The sequence below is a fragment of the Stegodyphus dumicola genome, chromosome 6 (genome assembly GCF_044657685.1).
Source record: "Stegodyphus dumicola isolate Sdum_Otavi_A_Nest chromosome 6, ASM4465768v1".
Lineage (NCBI taxonomy): Eukaryota > Metazoa > Arthropoda > Arachnida > Araneae > Eresidae > Stegodyphus > Stegodyphus dumicola.
This window is the reverse complement of record NC_140773.1, coordinates 128,108,916-128,133,169: the sequence shown is the minus strand read 5'-3', so window position 1 is coordinate 128,133,169 and position 24,254 is coordinate 128,108,916. Positions and strand designations below refer to the sequence as shown.

At 31.3% G+C, this 24,254-nt stretch overlaps 1 protein-coding gene across 2 annotated transcripts in view; it reads left to right on the top strand.

The window, feature by feature from the left end:
- The window catches only part of LOC118199694 (hemicentin-1-like), a 517,385-nt gene that overhangs the window by 425,115 nt on the left and 68,016 nt on the right, over nucleotides 1-24,254 (top strand). The gene's annotated exons all lie outside the window — the stretch shown is intronic.

Here is a 24,254-nt window from a genome sequence, read left to right as displayed (position 1 = left end):
TTCATCAAAATAGTCATATTTGCATAATGTGAAATTTATGTCATGATTAATGGGTTTTAATTCAAATTATATAATACCTAAACCAAAAAAGAAGTTTAATTATTCCACAAATTTTAAATTAACCTTAAAAATAACGTTCATCTTTAGGGTTACGAAAAGGTTTCTTTTTATTAAAATTTTAATCTCTGTCTATAAACAATGTCAAGATTTGTTTGAAGCTTATTGCCATTTGTTTTGGGAACTATAGCAATGACAGTAAATGTCATGTTTAAGAATAGGTTTTAGTTTTCTGTTTTCATTGTACTCGTATATCATAAAATTTAATGATTTTGAGGATTTACACTTTAAAAAATAATTTTCAACTATCAATTTTACTTTGAAATGCTGGACTAAAAGTTTATAGCGAGCAAAAATAATTTTATTTAAAATTAGCTTCCATGATTTATATAAAATAGATTTCAAAAATTAAATAATGCATTTAAGACTGTTTCTGTGGAAAATCGTTTATATTAATGAGTTTTATACATGAGGAGATGCAAAATTACTACACGACATAAAATTAATTTTTAAAGAGTTTTAATTTAAAACTTAAATTAATTTAAACTTAAAACTTAAATTAATTTTAAATTGAATTATAAATTTTGCTTTACGGAAATAGTGATATTAAACTAGTAATTTTGTAGACTTAATTATTAGTTAAGCGGTCTTTAAAAGAAAGACTAATATCCAGTAGTAATTTTATATTCTTGTTGTTTTCTTCTTTAACGATGTATTTAAACCTATACGATCGAAGGAAAATCGAAATCTGCTTAGGACGCCCTTCCAAAAATGTAATTTATTACTTCAGACAGAATCGATCAATCATAGAGTGAGCTATAACAATTCTGTGTATCGAAGGGTAGAACTTAACATTTTATGGAAAATCGTTCGCACAAGAGTAAATTAAATTGACGATATTTGCTTTTTTTGTTCCGTTCATTCTTATTTTTTGAATAAAATAAGAGTATTTTGTGTGACGTAAGCAATAGTTAGATGATGGATTGAATTAATTGCTATCGGTAAACGATTTAACAGAGGATGACGGTGTTTATCATGGAATAGTTGGTTTTCCGAAACCGATAGACATGTTGTGAGAGTAAAAGACGACCAAAAAGTATCTTTCTCTACATTCACACCTTAAAATCTGAGCACATATGCTTTATTAATGTTTGGGTTTCTTACTAGATGATGTAAGAGAGCTGTGTCATTTGAAAGAAAACTCTGTAAAGAATTCAAAATTTTTGTCGCATTTAAAATGCTTATTTTCCGGCAAAAATTTGGCTAAGTACGTGGAAATAGATAAAAGAAATGTCCGGTTTGATGTTCCGAAAGAAGTAGAGAAAGTTTTAATAGCTTATTTTTCATTGTGATTTCCTTGTATTTTTCGCATTGTTTAATGAGCAAACTGTATACACCTGAAAAGTAATCTAAAGGTTTGTTCTCAAAATGTTCCATAACTGCCCATTTCACACCATCATAATGAATAAACCTCTTACTACGAAGGTCAGATTTCACTTTGAAAAATAGAAAATAACATTTGATGCTAAATCTAAGCTGTAAGATTGCTGGTCATGCTTCATAAATTTACATTTCTTCACTGCTTCTTCAGTAGCGACAACTGTAAGTACGAAAGCATAGTCATAGAGAAAATAATATGTGGTTCAGCATCCCACGCCTTTACTGTTTGATTTCATTGCGCAAATTTATGGGAAGGACTTACACAATAGTCTCCTTAATAATCTGGTTTCTTTCCTTAACACGTTGACGCAGGCATGACCCACCGGTGGCCCATGCGTGTCTGTTTCATGGGGCGGCCTGACCCACCGGTGGCCCATGCTAGATTGTTCCGTGGGGCGGCATGCATCACCGATGGGCCACGTTTGCATATTAAAAAAATACGTATTACAAAATGTAATTTAAATGATTTAACATTATACGTTAACATTTCTACCTTATAATCAAACATTTAACACAAAATACATAACTTATAATTTAATCACTGCATTAAATATAACAAACTATAACTACTTATGTTACCGATGCACTTTTGTAAAACATTTTAAACAAAGTGCCGGTTTATCTTGACAACTGCTACAAAAGGTCATTACATTTTTATTTTGTTTGTGGCTTACTGTGTACCTTTTAAGTTTGTTAAGCGGTTGTAACTCTTACATCTTTTTCCCATCTTCCTCGCGGATCTTCGGCGTGAACTTAAAAAATGTTTTTCCCTCCTACTTACTATTAATTCTTTGCTAGGGGGTTTCTCAACACTCTTTAATAGATTATTCATAACTTTTTCTCTAAATTTTAAAATTTTATAAAGTTTGGTTGAACACTTTTTGTGGATGTACCACGTATTTACTAAAGAGATCCCGCATAGCTCCATGACATTTTAAATCCGCTAGAAAAATGCATTGTGAGAAATGCAGTATTTACATGTGAGGCTGAAAATCTTTAAACCTACTTACGGTTCTTAAACGCATACGACTTCTTAAATGATTATTACAACCTGCTTAAAATTTCTGTGAATTGCGTTATCTGGATATTTACTGATAATATTTTGATGTTTTTTATCTTCGAAATAGTATGTTTATTGAAATAATAAAAACTGAACGTGCTTATTTTACATTCATGTGACTTAATACATAAATTTAATTATTGCTAAAATGTTATCAGAAAAAAAATTGTGAACTGAAATTTCAAATTTGAATAAAGTAACTCAGCACAGATTTTGTCATTAAAATATTACACAAAAGCATAATTAATATATATATATATGTGTACACTTTCTTGTAAAAAAAATATACACCTAGAAAGAATTAAGCCACAACTACGAAACTCAGCATTAGTATAGTGTTCGGGTAGCCAAAGAAATGATCAAAAATTGGTAAAAGAAGTGTTTTATCTACGAGTAGCAATGCAAAGAATGTGAAAATCAGTAGATGATAAAGTCGCCTCTGGAAGCTATACAAGCTGATACTTGGTTAAGTTAGGGTGTCTATTAAGTTGTGAATGTCCCTCTGCGGTACACTGCACCACAAATGGAGCAACTAGCCAGCGATTTGGGGCGTATTTGTACATGGCTGAATTTGCCTGCCTAACATGTTCGATAGACGATAGATTTGAAGACCTAGCAGGTTTAGTCGAGGATACTAACATGTCGAAGACATTGTTGGAAGAGTCGTGCGGTAGTTGGCCGAGCGTTGTCCTGCCGAGAAACAGAACAAATATCAGCGTACCTGCGAGTATTCAGAGTACTTCCCAGCACAACTAATGGTGAACGGCTGTCTTAGCTGATCGCTCTCCAGACTGCCACACTCCGTGTTCTGATTATGTGCCGCTCCGTAACAAATGCTACGTTGGACTGCTCACCTCTCCGTCTACTGATGCATATGCGGCGGTCATCAGCATCCGTCTACTGATGCATATGCGGCGGTCATCAGCAAAAGCTTGGTTCGTCACTGAAGATCACATCTCTCTAATCGGACACTGTCCACCTTGAGCGAGAACAGCACTATGTAAGATGGCACTGCTTATGATGGAGTATCAGTGGCAAACGCCTTAATAGATGTCGAAATCTGAGCTGCTGACAGCTGCTCAACCATTGGTAGGGCTGATTTCATTTGGGACTTACATCTAAAATTTCGCCTTCTAACGCATGATTATGCTTAGTTGGATAGCATTAAATTATGATAAAGTTCATCAAACAATCAGGCACTTTATTTTAATTGTTTTATGGCAAGTCAGAGCATATTATGTTATGCGATACGTAGTTATGACATAAGGGCGTTACATATGCGATATATATGTTACATAAGTGATGCGATGCGTATGTTACATATGCGAATCACCTCTAAACCTTGAAATTTAATTGCAATAGAATGTATTAGACTCTAATACATTCTATTGCTAGAGAACACGCATGCTTGTCTTTGAGTATGAAGTAATGGAAAGTAAACATTATAATGAAAGAAGTATGACTTAAAATTTAAGTAAAATTAAAACAAAGCTTACAAATTAATTTTTATGTAACTGAACATGTTATATAAAAAATAATGCTGAAATATGAGGTGCAATTGCTTCACGTAATAAATTTCCAAAGATTTTTTTGTTTCTTATATAATAAATTCTTCGAATGAGAAATTCGTTAAGTTTATATCTTATTTCGATTGCACTGCATATTTCTCTTTATGCCAGATGTTACTGTTTTGAAAAATGTATGATGGAATACAGTTTACATTAATAGTAATAAGCACATTACATTAAACTGCAATTACATGCTTTGACGTGAGACAGGAATTTTTAAAAAAATGTTACCCTGACCTGAGAGTGGAGTTTTTTAATACTTTGCAGGTGAAAAATGCGTTCCAATATTAACTGCTAGGTGAAAAATATTTCATCTTCTACTCTTTTAAATTCTTCAATTTCTTTAGGAGAGAATTTGAGGAAATGGTGAGGATACTTCTCAAAATACTAAATCTCCTAAATCATCATATTGGAAATTTAACGGTGGAAAACGTAAATGTAATATCTGCAAAATTTATCAAAAGTTTTAAAATACTGGAGGAATGGAAACACGTGATAATATAAAAACATATTTTCTCATAAAATAGTTATACTTTAAACTTTTAAATAATTTCATTCAATAAACAGAATCATTCACTTTAATCGTAAAGACAATTTTCAAAATGTTAACTGAAACATTTTACCTTGAATATGTCTTGAATAGCGCTATCGATTTTGAATAATTTTATAATTTATTCGAACACATGTTTTGATAGTTTTAAATTAATTTCGTAAGATAATTCGGGTATATAAATATTCCTATTTTCATATAAGGCAAAAATCAACATTCATTCGTTAGTTAAACTTTGTGATTAAAAACTACTATAAAATTTATTCTTAACTGCAGTAGCGATTAATTAAATGTAAATGCAATGCATGCAAAATACATTTTTCGATGTAATAATGTATTACAAAATACATTTTTCGATGTAATAATATACGTTTTTATTTTTAAGTATTTAAATTTTCATTTTCCTAATTATCTGCTTATAATAAAATAAAACTAGATTGCCTTTAAAGAAAATATTTTTCACGCATTATATTTGAAAAAAAAATGGTTGCTATTTACATTATAATAGAGAAAATGTTCAATTATAACTTGTTGATATTACGGCCTGACGATAACGTGATCAAGTGACCTGTTGAAGCTCATATCATCTGTTAAGCCCGCAATATTTCATATAGTTGGTCACTGATTTCTATAAAACCTAAAAATTATTCGTTCAGAAACATCTTATATGGGCATTTGTTAAGTTCCGTCTCATTTCATGCAGTCATCCAAAATGCGAAATTTTCTCTATATTTCATTTGATTTTGGCTTAATATGAAACCTAAAATGTTTGCGAAATTATATAGTTTAAGAGAATAAAATTTGGTTAATTTGCAATATAAAAGAAGATTTTATGCACAAGAGTGTCGAAGTGTAACAGCATTTCTTTTATCAAGTAAATAAGAGTCTAAATTGCCGTTGAAATAAAATACATAATATTTAAGCATGTTCTGTTGTATGATAAAATGAAATCGCAGATTTCGAATACTCTAATTTTTACTTAAAGCAAACCGCTGAATAAAATAATAATAATAATAAAATGAGAAATGCTTGTAAGAAACGCATTTGACTGTAAGAATCACTTTTATTTCCACATAATAAAATTAATTAGCGAGCGCAATTTAATGTTAATGCAAATAAGTTTTAAATCTAAATAATCTGATAATTTGCCAATAAATTATCTATCTAATCTAATGATAATAATAACCCATCTAATCTAATAATAATAATAATAATCTATCTAATCTAATAGTTTCCCAAAAAATTCTCTTAAAAGAAAAGACAGAAATAATTTCTTAGTTGATATTTAGAAATGTAATGATTGAAATGAAATGAAAAAAAAAGTCAGAAACAAGAGAGGAATCCTATTCTTGCAAAACAGGATACATGTAGTTGAGATTCATTGAAATTTATTAATCTTAACTATTACGAAATGTGTTAAGATATTTTTCATGTTATTGTTGACGATAAATCTTTTGAAGAAAGTATACTCTTGTTAAAATTCTTGAGAAACTATTTAGGAAGATGAATGATGAAAAAGTTTTTTTTCCTTAAATATATTTTTTGAGTTTACACTTTCTATTAACACATTAAGAAAAACACTTCTTAATATACATCATGCAAAACTCTTTGTTACCAATTTCGAAGTTTTTACTAAATGCTTGCAAGACAGTTTTCAGAATTCTCAAAAGGTTTCTAATGATTAATATTAGTTATAGATGTCTTAGTAGCTTTCGCTGTAATTTTTAAAATAATTGCACTGTTTAATGTAAAAAAGAGTATGTATCATACTTTTAAAAATTTATAATAAAAAATTATAATTTTCTATGCCTGAAAAATGTTATTAACGACAAATGCATATCAGAAAAGCATAGCATGTAAAAGAAAAGTATTAAAATGTATTTAAATCATCATAAAATCAAGCTGTATTTAAGTCATCATAAAATGCTTTTCATATCGGCATTCTTCTGTTCCACGTATGAATATTAATATTTTGCCAAATTCTCATATGTATGCATCATTGAATGTATAAGAATTCCTTTGACTGTATAAGAATTCTTTTGACTGAAAGCATTTGATATGCTAAAGATTCAAAAGATTAAAAAATAAAGTTTTTCCTAGAAAAGGTAGAATTTGTTTATAAAATTGTATTTATGCGTTACATATAGTTTTGGGGGGAATTTAAAAATATTATGGAAATCTCTCGAAATTAAAGTCAGAAGAATATTCTCTTTTGAAAACAACCGTAAATATCCAATTGAATTAAAGTAGTCTTATTGGCGCTATAGTTATATGATTTGAATTTCAATCTGAATATTAATTATCAAAGCAAATCAAAGCCAATTTGTTTCGCTTCCTTTAATTGATCTGCTTAGGAGAATCAGTTTCTCACTCTAAATGCAAGAGTACTCTACCATTCTGTACTGCAATTTACGCAAAACTTTCCTCAACTTATGTATCTTCAACATGCAACATTTATTAAAACCAATACAAAAATATTATCTGTTTTTTATTTTATTACACTTAAGGCGCTACCTAACTGTTATCTGAACACGTGGTATTCAAGAAATGACTATATGTAAACTAATTTGCTTCTGTAAAATATATATATATAAATATATATATATATATATATATATATATATATATATATATATATATATTTGCTTCTGTAAAATATATATATATATATATTTTACAGAAGCAAATTATATATATATATATATATACTGAAATCTTGAAATTCAAAACCATTTAAAAGAAATGCAATGATAGACATCGGTTCGAGTTTGCATATATAGTTCTTATCATTTTCCTGACACTCTTCCCATAAAAATGTATGATACCTACGCAAGCTAAGATTTTTAATCCAATAACGTAACTTAATTTAGCAGCATTTATTTCATATTAGGAGTAGGGCATTATAGATCAAATACAAGTAATCTGCCGACTTCTTAGAGCAGCGGTCGTCAAACCTTACAACTTCACGGACCACTACATATATAATTTTATATTTGGCGGATCACTAATATGAATTAAAAAACCTTAAATCAGACCTTAAAAACAACACATTAATACGCAGAAACAATAATCAGCTTTCCAATACATGTAATTATAATTTTCATTAGTTAATATAATTTTCGAAACATTTGGTGTTCAACAGCATTCCTGTATGGAAATGCAGGCTACTCCCCTGATTATGAGTAACAATTAAAACAATATTAACATCTCACTGATACACATATTTCGTTCACCCTGAAAAATTATATATGAAAAGTACAAAAATCGTACCTTCTTTTACAGGAAGCTTCACATTTTCATATCACTGAAAAGGAACTTTACGAAAAGCAAGTACAAACCGCAAACGCAAAGCAATATCAATAAACTGAAAGTGTTATGCCGCCAGTTTTTATTTATTATAAACATAATAATCATCGTTTATTCAGCAATGCATCGATCAACAGTTATCCAAAACAAAAACGGAAACTTCCAGTGATGCAATTACAAACAAGAATGCAGATGGTTCTCATAAAAATCCATTAAGTTGCCTACTGATACGGAGAAAAATTGTGTGTTAACGACTACAATAGCATATGTCTGTAATTCAAAAGGAAAGAGAATTCCAGTTCGCGTTATTATTGATAATAGCAGCATATCCATGGATGCCAACTCTCACTTTCAAATGTCGCTAGATACATCTGCAAAAGTAGCTGCTGGTAATATAAGTAATTAATATGCTGGTAATATCGCTAAATTCAGAAGGAATTTCGCTAAAAGTAGTAGCTAAAATTTAAAAAAAAAAAAAAAAAAAAAAAAAAGGTATAACACATATTCCATGATAGGTTTTGTCACTCGTCATTTTCTTAAACTGAATCTTCATAAAAATATAAATAATGTCCCAATTTTTCTACGGACCATCAAAACGTTTTCGCGGACCACCGGCTGGCGACCGCTGTCCTGGAGCACCGATTCTCAACAGGTAGTACTCAAGAGAAAAATAGGTTGACACAAAGAAACAAAGTATTTTTAACTATTAAATTCAAAAATACTCCTGATATCCTGTTAAAGTTTTTTCTCTATTACTCGTAAATTTATGTGGCCTGAGCTTTGTTCAAGGTCAATAGCCGCTCATAAACTTAGCGAAATAATATATTTTTATTTTCACAAATATTCTTCGAGCCAAAGAAATAACTAAATTTGTCATAAATGATGTTTTCAAAAGGAGTAATAGAAATAGATCTTGTATTTAACAGGAAATAACAATAAGCTCCTATAAAAAGATAATAGCTTATTATTATTAATTTTTTACACTTGATCAATTTATTAGCATGTCTACACTTCATGCCGCTACCATTTCTGGGTTCATATTGAATCATTTTAAATTAGAATCGTTTTATACGAGTTGTTTGCCGTGAACTGTTATTCAATCAAAGTATGAAACCATCGTTTCTTAAAAGACATCTTGAATCTAAGCATCTCAAATCTAATCAAAGAATAAATCTGAAGGATATTTTAAGAAGAAATTATCGAGTTTAAAAACAGTAAACAAGTAATGAAAGGTTTGTGAAAGTGAAAAGGCTTTGCAAGATAGTTAGCTGATATAAGTCTTGGGTAATTGACAAGACTGGAGAGGCTCCCACTATTTAGAAAACCTTATATTACCAGCAGCTAAAGATATCGGTTTACCATTATTCAAATAAAGCGGGGCTACTGAACTTTATCCTATTCCATTGTCAAATAATATACCAAGTCAACGAATTCATGAAATGTCAGATTTCATAAAAGAAACACTTATTCAAAAAATGAAACACAGTGTGAGTATTTCTCATTGCAATTGGATGAAAGTACTGATAAAACGAACTTTGTTCAATTATTAAAAACTCACATACGTTTCGAAAAAGATTGCCAATGAGTATTTATTTTGTAAATCTATTCATGATACCGCAACTGCAAATAAAATGTCAAAGTAATTGGCAATTTTATGTCTGAGAATGATATTACTTGGAATGAGTGCAGTATGCAGTGATGGAGTTCGGGTTTTAACGAGAAAACATTTCGATGTTATTTCAATTAAAGACCCTCGCACCTGAAACTAAATTTACTCACTGCTCCATTCATGTGAAGCTTTAGTTGTCAAAACAATCCCGAAAACCTGAAAATCGTTTTGAATCAAGCTGTGAAAATGGTTAAATCTATTAAAAGCCGAGCTTTAAATTTAAGTATATTTATTATTTTGTGTCAGGAGATGGTCAGTAAACATGAAACGCTTTTGTTACATTCCGAAGTAAGTTGGTACCAGAGACAAAGTTTTAAGTCGTCTTTTTGAACTTCGATCACAAATTCAAATTTTCCTCTGTGATTAAAAATTTGCAAAAGTGTTTAATTTAGTGAATTATGGTTGGCACATTTAGCAAATTTAGCTAATATTTTTGGAAAGTTAAATGAATTAAATTTCGGATTACAAGGACAAAGTGTTAATTTGTTTACCATTAGAGAAAAAATAAATTCAATAATAAAAATATTGAGCTAAATAATCAAAGAATTGGATAATAATACTTTAAGCTTTTTACCACTTTTAGAAAATTCTTTAACCAAAAACAAAATATGAAAATAAAAGAAGAATTAACATCCGACATTAAAAACCATTGTTTTGCACTGATAAATAATTTTAACATGTATTTTCCCGAGGATTATGGAAAAGAAAATTTTATTAGAAATACATTTTGTACACATGTAGCTGATATCTTATCTCGTGAAGAAAAAGAACACTTGAGAGATATTTCCTGTGATCGAAATCTAACTGAAAATTTCAAAAATAACACACTTGTTAACTTTTGATTGAACCGAAAAAAAATAATTTAAAGACATTTCAAATAGAGCTATTACATTTTCGTTACATTTTTGCACAACCTATTTGTGTTAACAAGGATTTTCTTCCATGTTATATTTGAAAAATAAATACAGATAAAACATTAAGTGGATCCTAATTTACAGTTAAAACTAAATGAAATTAGAACATACATAATGAAACTGATCTGTCATAAACAGACCCAGATTTCACATTGAATTTTACAATTAAAGTATTATAACTCAAATTTTGATAATCAAAATGGTAACCAATGTTTAATCTAATCTTTTTTATGTGTGCATATTTAATACAAATAGCGAATAGGTTGTGTAAATGGAGAAAAATATTAAAAAAATATTTAAAATAAATAGAAATATTTAAAAAAATCTAATAGAATATTAATCTCAATAGAAATATTTAAAAAAATATTTCTATTGAGAAATTAAAAAATAATCATTGTAAAATGTAGTGGTAGTACTAAAGTTTTCAATTTCTGTATAGATGGTACGCATTAGTCAAAAGGTTGAGCACCGCTGCCCTACAGCATTAAAAGTGAGATAAAATGAAATAAATTGCTGAAAAATAATCAACGCTATTCGTCCTTTTGTTTAACTGCAGAGACTAGTAATGCATACCATTTTTAAGAGAATACAGCTACCTCTAATTAGTTATAGTGACTACAAAAAGAATAAGGTAATAAAATTAATTTCAATATAGTGAGTTTCCTAAAGCCTCGAAAATTTTAATATCTTAGTGCATGAATTTTCATAAGATGTCTATTTTGTGCAGTAGATGGCTCTATGTTTGTTCAATTCATTTCGAGTGTTTACTTGGCTTTTGGATATTCTTCAGCTCAATATTCTTTTTTGTTTGTTTCTAGAAGAAGGATTTTTCCTGAATCCTTCAAAATCGATAGAAGTTTCAGTAAAAATCTGCCGATTTCTGGGTTTGATAGTTGCTTAATTTTTATAGTTCTCGATTTTTTGCCACCGTTCTGAACTTCTGACCCTAGGCATTGCCTGAGTTGCCTGCTGCAATACTACCTTTCTGGTAGGGAAAGCAGCTTTAACAGCTCATTTCTCCTGTTTGCAAAATGTTTTTGATTTGGTAAACGTTCAGCATACTGGAAGTACAGAATATTGTCTATCTGTCACAAGGACAGAATGTCTACCTATATCTGTAGCCATAGAAGCAAAAGCGTATATAGTTCTCAATTGCCTAAATTACTTATAAAGGTACTACTACCCTTCTAGTAAGCACAAAGCTTTAACAACTCATTCTCTTGAATGCAAAATAATTGCTAAGATTTTAGCATACCGGCAGTGGAGAGTATTTTCTTTCTAATAACAAGGACACTCCATGACAGAATGTCCACCGCTGGCTGTTGCCATAGAAACAAGACCTAGCCCATTTTTCATAAGGGTGTTTCCAGGAAATGCATTAAAATTTACCACATTGGCCATGAATTGAAGATACATAATTTCTTTCTTTCTTGTTTTAAGTAGAATATTCATTAAAGCATTGTTTTGTCTTTGTCACGGCCAGCATTTGTGAAAAATAAAATGACAATAAAACTTCTGAGTCCCCGCGTCTCCAAATGCGTAAGGTCTATTACTATAGCGATTGTCTCTAGTTGGGTATTTTTTGACAGTAATTCTCGTGATATAATCACATCACATTGATTCGGAAGCAAGGTCCCTTTCAGGAGACTTTCTCACCTTACGTTTTTCACGTGCTTGCTTGTCTTCGATTATTACCATTGCATATTCGATTGTTACCATTATTACTATACAAATTAGAAAAAATCTGATATTAAATTATTACTGACTCGATTAAAAGAAGCATCAATGATAAAAAGTGGAGGCTGAAACTTTTTATAGGCAAATGTAATTCATCGAAACAAGTAAATAAAACACATTTATTTGACTTAAGGACTGAACATTTCGGGTATTTTTTTTTTCAAAAGGAATGCTGTACGCAGTGCCCAAATTGCAAAGGAAAATAATCCTGAATTGTCTCCTGAAGGAAACGAAGGAAAATATATCGGATGAAAAATTGGAAAACTCACGAATCCTGCCACAATGATCCCTGCCGGCAAGGAAAATATAAAACCCAGCTCTCAAAGTGACTAAGAACTTTACTTCTATAATGGGAAAGGACGGTATTGAAAAAAATTGCAAGTCGAACTGACTAACAACTGACTCTCGAACTGACGAACAACTTTACTTTTATAAAGGGAAAGGACGTTACTAAAGGAAAATTGGAAGTTGACAAATCATAAAAAACGAAAGCAGCGAATCTTTAGCCGATGTTGTGTCCACGCCCAAATGTTTCCTAGATGTTGGATCTATTCCCAAGTTTTCGTCTACACGCGTGAATTTGGAAATTCTTGCCGGGTCAACACCCAATAGTTTGCTTCAGGTGTCAACGTTCTGGAAGCAACCATTGTGATTGTTTCAATGAGCCGCGATGCCTGAAATACGCAACATTTCACATTTGATTCAACATTCCTTGAGATAAAGTTTATTATATGAATCTGTATCTTCTTCCTCTTCTTTTTCCCTTTTTTACTATATCATTATTATTGCAAGGGTTTGTTTTTAAGATAATTAGATAATAAAAGTTTTAGATAAATTGCAGCTTCAAAAATGAATTTTGACATTAATTACATTAGTGCTCACATAAATTTTTGCCTATTGAAGATAGATATTTGATTGTATTTTCTATTTTACTTTTTAAATGTTTGTTGGTAATTGCAAAACGAAGGAAGGCATTGATATTTGAATTACGCAATTTAATATGAGTTGACTTTGTTAAGGGACATTGAGTAATATAATGGATTGGTTCACCTTTATTTCCACGTACACATTGCTCAGAGTTAGAGATGTTGAATCTGAAGAAGTATGTGGGAAATGGCCCATGTCCAGTTAAAAAGTGGTTTATATAACCATTGACCATTGTACATGTATCATTTACATGAGGTGCTATTTGATTTAATTGTCTTCCTGTATTTATTGTTGTCCATTCTTCTTCCCACATTTGGAGGCTGATTTTATGTAGATATTTCTTGAGGTATGATTTCGGCTAGGAGATTTTTCTTGAAGGGATATTATTGTTGGTAGTAGCTGATTTGGCTGCTGAATCGGCTTCTTCGTTACCAAGAACTCCGACGTGAGCCTTTATCCAATAAATGTTTGGTGATATTTGAGGATATTGGATAATTTTGTTAAAAATATCTTGAATTATTTCAGATGTGTGTTTGAGATTTTGTAGAGCTAGTATTGCTGATTGACTATCCGAGAAAATATTGATTTTTTGTAAATTGTTATCGATAGAGTATTCTATTGCCATTCGAATTGCGTGTAATTCTGCTTGGAAGATACTATTTTCCTTCAGAGACGATTTTGGAGAGTTATTTTCTGGGTTTGATCAATTTGTATTATACATGCACAGCCAACTCCTAAGTTCATTTTCGATCCACCTGTATATATTATTGCTGGAGATATATGATTGGTTGGAGGTTTTACTGTGCTATATATTTTAGGATTAGAGGCAGGATGTCTTCTGTAGGGATTGACTGAAATTTCAAAATTGTTTGGATTAAATATTTCGTCATGTAATATGCAGGATTTTTTTAATTTGAGAACTGTGGCTTTTGCATGTTCAGTTTGTGCTAAAGTATGAAGAGATGCTATTCCTGAAAGTACACATAGGGCAGCATTTGATGTTGTTTTATAACATTTTGTGATCCGGAGAAGGAATGGACGTTGTATGGCTTGCAGTTGTTTTTGTTTCCGAACAGTCATAGGCTGCGCCCAAATTTCTGCACCATATAAGACTATTTTTATTATTACTGTATTGAACAATATTTTTTGAATATGAGGATTTAGTCCCCAATTTAGTCCTTGGACATAACGTAAGTTGTTTGCTATTTTTTGTGTTTTAGTTCTGATATATTTGAGATGTTCAATCCAGTTGAGGTTTTTGTCAATGATTATGCCTAGAAATTTAAGTTTTGGAACTATTTTTATTCTATTATTTTCTATTGAAAATTTTAGTAGTCGAGTGATTTTTTGAGATTTTTTATGGAAAATTATAGCTTTTGATTTTTCTTCACTTATTGTCAGTTTCAATTTGTTGCATTCAGTTTTAAAAAGATGAAGAGTTTCATTTACATTATTTTCCAGAATATTTCTTGTTCTACCACTGATCACAAAAGCTGCGTCGTCAGCAAAAGCAACACTTTGTGTATGGGTTGGCCATTTGAAAGATGTTATTGAGTTAAACGTAAGGTTCCAAAGGTCAGCACTAAGGCAGGAACCTTGTGGACAACCTTTTTGTTGGGCATATTCTATTATCTTATTGTTGTATATTATAAAACATTTTCTTTCACATAGATAATCTTGAAGTAAGTTAAATATATTTTTTGGACAATTTGCTTTTCTTAATGCTTCAAGTACAGATGGCCACCATAATGAGTCAAAAGCTTTGGTTAGATCCAGGCAAATAAAAGCAGAATGCAGATTATTGGAGTTATTGATATGAATTTGGTTTAAAGCTGAATCTATGGCATTCGTTGTCGATTTATTCGGGATGAATCCAAATTGATTATTGCTGATAAATTCTATTTTTGTTAGATGATGTCGTAGGCGATTTGCTATTATTCTTTCTAAGACTTTTCCTATTGCCGGTAATAAGTTGATTGGTCTGTATGACTTTAGAGTATTTGTATCTGCGCTTGGTTTGCTAAACAAAATAACTTGACCAGTTTTGAAATGAGTAGGAAATGTGCTTAATTGTAGGCACTTATTACTGAGATCTAAGAAAATAGTTTGATCAATAGAATGAATAAGTTGGACTATTTGGTTAGGTATTCCATCTGGTCCTGGTGCCTTATTTCTTGCTAAATTTTTTATTATATTAGAGATTTCCTTTAATGTAAATGGAAAGTCATCCATTGTATCTGGAGCTGTATTATTATTTCTGATGTACGATTGTTCAGGAGTATCTTCTTGAGCGGAGTCTTGTAGAAAAACTTGTTCCATGATATTAGAAAGAGTTATTAAAGTTGCATCTTGATCTTGATGTTGAGATTGATTGAGGTTTGAAGTAATGGAGATTTGGGTTGGTTTAAAAACTTTGTTCATACAGATCTTGTAAATATTTCCATATCTTTCTGTGTTTTTGGTACAATAATCTCTCCAGCATTTATTTTTAGCTGATAGTATCATTTTTTTATACATTGCTTTTTGTTGTGAGTATATAATGTAAAATTTATCTTTCAGTTCTTGAAGGGAGGCTTTTTTCATTTTCCTATAGAATGCTCTTGTTTTGTTTCTCTGTATCCTTAATTCTTTAGTCCACCAGTTTAAGTTAAGTTTATTATTTGGTTCTTGGGTTATAAATGATTGTTTGCAGCAGTGCTGTATGAATATTGTAAGGTTTTCCATTGATTTATTGTGATTTTATCAGATGAATTATTGATTTCCCGATGGATCTTGAAAAGATCTTGTTTCATGAGCTGAATAAAAGTTTTAATAGATCTTGGATTAATTTTAAACCGATGAGCTAAGGTTATTTCAAAATTAAGATCTATTCTGAATGAGATTATTTTATGGTCAGATAGCGATATGGTATCTAAAACTTCCCATGATAAAATTTTGTTAGCGATTTGATATGAGGTTATAGTTAAGTCAGGCCATCCACGTCCATGTATTGTTTCATACGTAGGTAGGCTGTTATCATTATTATGAAGAATTAAATTATGTTCTGCTATAAAATCTTCGACATGCTCACCTCTTCTATCAATATTATTATATCCCCATATTGTATGGTGGGCATTAAAGTCGCCTCCTATTACGTGTTGATTTTTGAATGTTTCCTTATTATTGAAGAAGGGCTTGTAATATTATTTTCTAAATTTTCCAATGGCGATGCATAGAAGGAGGTGATGATAAGTTGATTTTCTTTATTATTTAATAATATGGAAACTATATCTTTACTTGCAAAGATTATTATTGGAGATAAGTATTTGTTATTGATGATGATAGCTGATCTGACTGAAGATTTATCTGAAGATTCATATTGAATACAATTCCAACAGTTTGGTATTCCGCTAACTTTTCCATTGTCGCACTAAGGTTCTTGTATGAGGATTATGTCTGGATTGAGCTCGGCTGAAATTTGGACCAGGTTTGTCATAGAAGAGTGGGCTCTTTGAAGGTTAATTTGTTGTATTTTGAGAGTCGAAAATTCTTTATTTTTAATTAGTATTGGTGACATATTAATTATATTGTTTTGGTGAATTAAAGTGAAGAAGTGGTATTAACTTGTTAGTGGTAAAGATGAAACTAATCTAAGATGTCATATTCGGTTCTTGTAATTACTTTGATCACTTCTTTTTGATACATTGGGCAGTTTGGTGCATAAGCAGGGTGATATGTATTAAGATCCGTATTATTAGCATCTTTATGTAATTTGCAGTTTATTCATAAGGGACTTTCTGCTTGGCATTCTTTGATATTGTGATTGACGCCAAAGAATGCACAATAGTTTCTATGTTTGCAATTTCTGACTGAGTGTGAAAAGTCTTGACACATGAAACATCGACGTAATCCAAACAATTCTGCGATTTTGTGACTTCTCCAGCCGTTGTTTATAATATTTTGTTTCATTAGTATTTTGAAAGCTAGAGGAGAGCATTCAATTACCCATTTTATTCCATTATTTCTTTTGTCATTAATTTTAAAAGAGGGTATGAATTCATTTTCATCCAAATTAGTTGCTTGTTTAATTATTTCAGTGACATCTTCTGGACCAGTATTATTAGGTAGATTGTTTATTGTGCATTTAGGTTTTCTTTTGGAAGGTATTTTGAAAAAAACTAAATTATTGATATTTTTATTGCTTTCCAATATGGAATTAATCTTGAGTATTTCTTCTTTGGTATTGCATGAAACCGCAATACCACCTTTTCGGATAAGTGACATCTTTTGAATTTTTACACCCATTTTGGAAACTGGATTGTATTTTTCTAAATTATCTTGCAATTCACGATTCGTCATTTGTGCCTTTGGGATAATAAGAAGTGTTGGAGTCTGTCTTTTAGTTGGATTTTTATTAATTTTGGTTACTTCTGCATAAGATCTGGATCTTTCCTTTTGTATTTGGTCATGAGATATAGGAGATATAAATGCGTTATTGATATTTTGATGATAAATAAAACTTTCTTCATTTAGTGGTAAAATCTGCATGCCATTGTAACCTATGGATGGATTATTGTTTGCATCCTGGATATAATTTTGTTGCAGAGAAGGACTTTGATTTGATGTTGAAATCCTTTGCTTGTGTGAAGATATATTTTGTAAAATGGTTTCGTATTCATAGTTAGAACTGATTGGTGAGAGAGCTGCGTCATTATAGAATTTTCTTGTATGACAACTAATAGGTGAAGTTGCTGAATCCATAGAATTGATATGATGACTAATATCATTAGAACTTTTTATTTCATTATCTTCACATGAGAGTGAAGATGAATGCATGTTTTTTGCAGCAAGTTTTGAATATTTTATAAAATCAATCAAAGATTTGACTTTCAGATATAAATTCTTAGAGAGACCTCTTTTGCCAGATATTCGAGTTTGTAGTAATGAAATGCATTCCTCATAAGCGTTTTGAATTTTTTGATCCATATTATCAATATCATTAATTGTGCTTTGTGAATTAGCATTAGTATTGCAAATCCTTGAAAGTTTAAAATGCTGAAGAACAGCCGTTGGATCAGTGGAATGATAGGCATCAAGTGATGTTAAACTTGAAGATCTAGAGTTATGCATTATAGGGTTGTAAGCAGTAAATCAGTGTAAATCTTTTTTATTTTATTTTAAATACTTTATGAGTTCAGTTGTAAAACAAAATATATATAAGGATTAAAGATGTTAAATTAATATTTATTTTTAATGTTTATGTTACATTAAATTAATGAGAAAAGTTGAGTTCTCTATATCCTTGTTATGTTAAATTATTATAAGAAAGATTACGTGAAATATTTTAATAAACAGTTTTTCAATATATGTAATACAAATCTTATAAAGGAATTAATGCATGACCTATATTAAAACTGATATGTCAACAATGATTTTCTAAAATTTAAAAAATAAATATTAGTGAAAATTCAATATTTTAGTCAATATATTTAGAAAAAATATCACATAAATTTATATAAAAATTATATATTCTGAAAGAGAAAACTTTGCTCTATCTGGTACTGTAATTCTTGATACAATATGTTGCGTTTCGCAGAGACAAAGGCTATTTAAAAGATCTGGCTCCAGTCGTTGTAATATTAGTTTAACATTGAGTATTGTTAAATTTTAATAACTTACGAACTTGATAACTTTGAATGACAATATCTTTTCAGTCCTTGGCGATACATTCCTAAATATTACATCCTCTTATGTATCTTTTTTAGGGCTTTAAAATGATATAAAAATTTTTCACCTCGGACAATTATTTACGCAATTCAATTTTCTCGCTTTAGGAGCTCCTAAAAATACGTTCAACACAGTTTAAATGTAAACATTGATACAATGCTGAACAGATAATTGGTGAGATTAATTTTAGAGTTTGACCCTAGTTTGATTTTTGCGATATGGTGCCGTGATACAGGATAAAATGTGCAGATGCATAGTTATATTATCATATATACAGAACATAAATTCATATACATATATACAGACACATTAGGTACATGATTATTCAGTGCGTAATAGATGTATATTAACTATACAGTGCCAAGATATGTGATAATACTAGTAGATACGTGGATACAATTACATATAAACAAGGACATACAGACACAATTACATATAGACAAAAGCGCATATACGCTTATATTTGGTACATAATATTCATTGGTGACATAAACAATTGGTACTTACTTCATATACTTACATAAACTCTAGATCCATAAAATAATGTTATAACTAGTAATAGGTGCTTATTAATTTCATAATAGGACACTAGATTGATAATTTGCCTTACTGTGTCACGTTACTTAGAAAGTCATTCGATTTCATAATCAATAGGTACATGACACATTTATAATAAGATAATTTAATGATAAGATGGCACATTGTAGAGTGCCGTTGAGGATAATTGATGCAATTAATTTTATAGTATTTTAAAAATAATGCATTTATACCCAATTATGAGGTGCATAATTGTCATTGAGTACATATAAATTAGGCACATAATACATACACATATTCATATATTAGTTTCTTGTGCTAGGGCAAGTAATTGGTGCTGTTATTTTTACATGTTACATGATGCTGTATGCGATTGGATGGATAAACTAATATATATACTAATATACATATACACAACTACACTGACTACCAATAAGTATTTGGACACCTATGCAAATGACGATATCTGCGGTCCTAAAGTACGTCACGGACTCCGCCGGTATATATCGTGTAGGAAACAGCATCGGCTTTAGTAGCATGTAAGATGCCTCGCAGTTCGGAGCTTTCTGATTTCGAGAAGGGTATAATTATCGGGTACCACAAATGTGGCCGATCCTTAAGGGACATATCTAGCGATCTGAAGTACCCAAAATCGACAATGGCCTATGTGATTAAGAAGTGGAAGGTGAGCGGTGATTGTCGGAACGTGTCCCGAATCGGCAGACCAACGAAACTGGGAGATAGAGACCGACGAGTGCTGTCCAGAGAAATTCGGAAGAAACGCACCCAACCGATGGCCCTCATCCGCGAGGAGTTTCAACTAGCATCCGGAAGTATTGTTTCAATGAATACCATCCGTAAGGAAGCACATCTGCTTGTTTTTCATGGTCGTGCTGCTGCCCATAAGCCTTTGATCACAAAGTCCAACCGCGCTGCTCGGTTAATGTGGTGCAAAGCACATCGAAATTGGACCGTAGATCAGTGGAAACGGGTTCTTTGGAATAACGAATCAAGGCTCACCCTTTACCGTTCGGATGGCAGGGTCTTGGTCTGGCGTCTACCTGGAGAACGTCTCCTGCCAGAATGCATTGTGCCAACAGTCAAGTTCGGCGGAGGTGGAATTATGGTCTGGGATTGTTTCTCCTGGTATGGGCTGGGACCCTTGGTAACCATTCATGGTAAGCTTAACTCCGATGCCTAGTGCACTATTTTGGATGACAATGTGCTTCCTACGTTGTGGCAGTTTTACGGGTTGGACCCCTGTTACTTTCAGGAAGACAATGTCAGTTGTCATGTTTCGACGTTAACCAAGGCTTGGTATGGTGCCAATGGAGTTCATCGAATGGACTCCCTTGCCCAGAGTCCAGACCTGAACCCTATCGAGAACCTCTGGGACGAGTTGCATCGCCGAATTCAGGGGTGCACTACCCGTGCAAAATCGGTGAAGGAACTTCTATGTCTTCTCCAAGCCGAGTGGAAGAAAATACCACTAGCTGTCATACAAAGACTTGTGAAAAGTATGCCCTGGAGGGTCCACCCTATAATTACCTCTCGTGGAGGATCTACCAACTATTGATTTTGAATAAAGTTTGTTTTTCTTTTTTATCACAGGTGTCCAAATACATATTGGTAGTCAGTGTATTAGGCACATAATAATCACTAGATTCTCAGACATTAGGTACATTGTATACATATATATATGGTTCATAATACAGTGGTATAAACAGATGTTTCATAATACAGTGGTATACAGTGGTTCATAATACAGTGGATGGTTCATAATACAGTGGTAAGTAATAAATGCAGTTAATTTCATAGTAAGATTCTAGTTTAACACTATGCGAAACGGCTTCATGTGACGTAATGTTAAATACTGACGCATGAATACAGTAATATTTCTACTTGTTAATGCTGTATATATATATACAAAAATATACAAATATTAGGTGCATAATTAACATAAGATACGTAATTATTAGGTGCATTATGCGTATACGTACATAATACATAAAATATTTAGTACAATGCTAGAACAGTTCATTGGTGCTGTTAGTTTTAGTGTAAGATCCTAGTTTAACGCTGTGCGGTACTGTGCCATGCTACAGGATGATATGCGGGGAGCCATGGATTCAGTTATATACATACTAAAACACGTATACACAATTATTAGGCAAGCAGTAATCATTGGATTTATAAGCATTATATATACATGGTACATATGCAGACGATACATAATACGATGCTATAGCAGTTAGTTGATGCAATGGAATTTTTTTAGAATTCAGACTCTAGATTAACACTATGCAATAAAATGTAATGTTGCGTGATGTTATATTTGGATCCATGGTTACATTATCATATATACGAGGATATATATACATAGTATTAGGCACATAGTAATCATTGGCTCACAATCTTACTGCACATAGTACTTTAGTCTCGTAAGCATTATATACTTGAAGTACATATAAATATACTTGAAAGTATATATAAATATACTATATAAGTATACTTGAAAGTATATATAAATATACTATATAAGTATACTTGAAAGTATGTAATAAGGTGTTGTATTTAATTACGGCAAAGCACACTAGGGCTAATTGCCTAACGGGAGGGATGCCTTATTCATAATGACAGGTACAACTAGGAAAATATGTGTTGAAATATGTTTAAATATGTGTGCGTGTGTGTGTTGTATTAAGGTATCCAAATGGATACAGTAATATAGCAATTACAAATTTGTTTCAGCGTACAAATAGATTCAAAGAAGATATATAAGAATCATCTATATTTTCCTCTATTTAGATGCAAGAAGCTTATAGATGAATAGCATATTACACATACTTTTCAAAGAATACTGAATATTTCTGAATAAGTTTCGCATACTCATTGAATGGAATAAAGTCTGATAAATACACTAAGAATATAAAAAAGAACCAAAGTTATCCTTCTGATATGCAGATAAGAACACCTCTGAGTCAGCACCTGGCGTATTCTCGAAATAACGCATCAAGTCAATGATTTGTCAGTAATGGAACTAGCAAAATCTAGCAATGATGACAGGCGATAAAACCGTAAATTAATGAAGACCACTCAAATAAAGCAACAGCTTTAGTTGTTCCATATAGAGTAAATCCTCTACACGAACTCGCTTAGGTAGAATACTCGGTTAAATTGGACAAAATTTTGGACCCATGAGCGATGTATATGATGTTATAGGAAGTTTTGAACTTTCAAAAGTTTTTCATACTTTTCTCCTGTTATTTCTCTGCTAGGCGTGCGTCAGAAAAGTTTCATCCCGCTTAACTGAAGACCTCACAGAATATATTGTATTCTTTAAAACACAGGCAGCATGAGCAACATTGCCAGAACAGTCACGACCATTGCGTCAACAATTAGTTTTGAGGAGTTTGTTAGTGCAAATGACGATATTACCGTGCTCAAGTGGAATGTGATACACCTTGGACACTGTAGAATGTTTTTCTGCAGAATTCTAATTTACCGCTAGTTTTACGGATACCGCGAGTACCGTTGGCCGTGAAGTTGGTGATTGGTGAGTGCAGTCGTACTGTGGTATTTTCTATGACGACATACTACAATATAGTATGTATGTAAAAATATACTGTAAATATGTAGAAAAAATTATTCCCCATTAAAAAAAAAATCAGTCCCCAGGTAACACGAATGTTTTTAATACGAATTCTTGATTCGGTCCTCTGAGATCCGTGTTAACAAGGTTTTATTGTAAATATTTATTAACAACCAGAGAAATCAAAAAATAGCATGCAGAATAAATGGAAGAAAATTCCAGCAAAAGTTATGACAGAAAGCAACATTTCCATATCAGCCGTACGTCCAACACATATTGATAAATGTGGCCAAAATGTTCTTCAGCTCTATAAAAAACTCCTTTATACAAGGTTCAAAACTGAAGTGTTACATTCTAATCTATTGAAGATCTATTTTGTACACCATACAGTGTATTTATTTGCAGACATTGCTCTCGAACAATATCCATTTTTGCTATTTGTGTCCAATAATTGAAATCTGAATCTAAAATAAGTCATTCGAGACTAATTCATCAATCTTTTTTCTTAGCCTTTTATTTATTCAGTTTATAGTTTTAGAGTCAATCACTACAGTAACCTACCTCAAAATATTTTTGATGAAGAAAATTGATTTTTGAGTTTCGTGAAAAATGAACATTTTTCATTTTCTCCGAAGTATCACTATTATTCATTCCAAAACTGAATGGAAAACATCTCATAAGAAATGATCTATTACTTCTGCATCTGGAATCATTCTTTTTATCTTCTTATTATTTCACTGATTTATGTAAAGCAGCGTAACAGAATGAACATTTAGTTTAGAAAAGTATTTCGATGGAATAAAATTTTATTCTTTCAAATATGAAAAAGTGTTCTTGTGGTAATTATTTATGAATATTTTAAAGTGAAAGCATTTGAGAAAAATCAAGTATCCTTCATCTTTTTAGATATGTAAAGGTGCTACTGAAACAACCTTTGAAGGTTTTCATGCATAGCTTTATTGAAAAAAATTAATACATTATACTTTACTTAGTAAACTTCAGCCATAATTTCTGCTAGATATTAAAATTAGCTTGTTATAGATTTTAAAAGGCTATAAGGCATTTTCTCCCTTCTTCCAGCATGCCTCTGTGGTGTAATGGTAGCACACTCGGTGCGTATTCGAGAGCTCTAGGTTAGAATCCCGACGAGGGCGTTGCTCATTTTTCACATCTCCTACTTCAAAATAACCT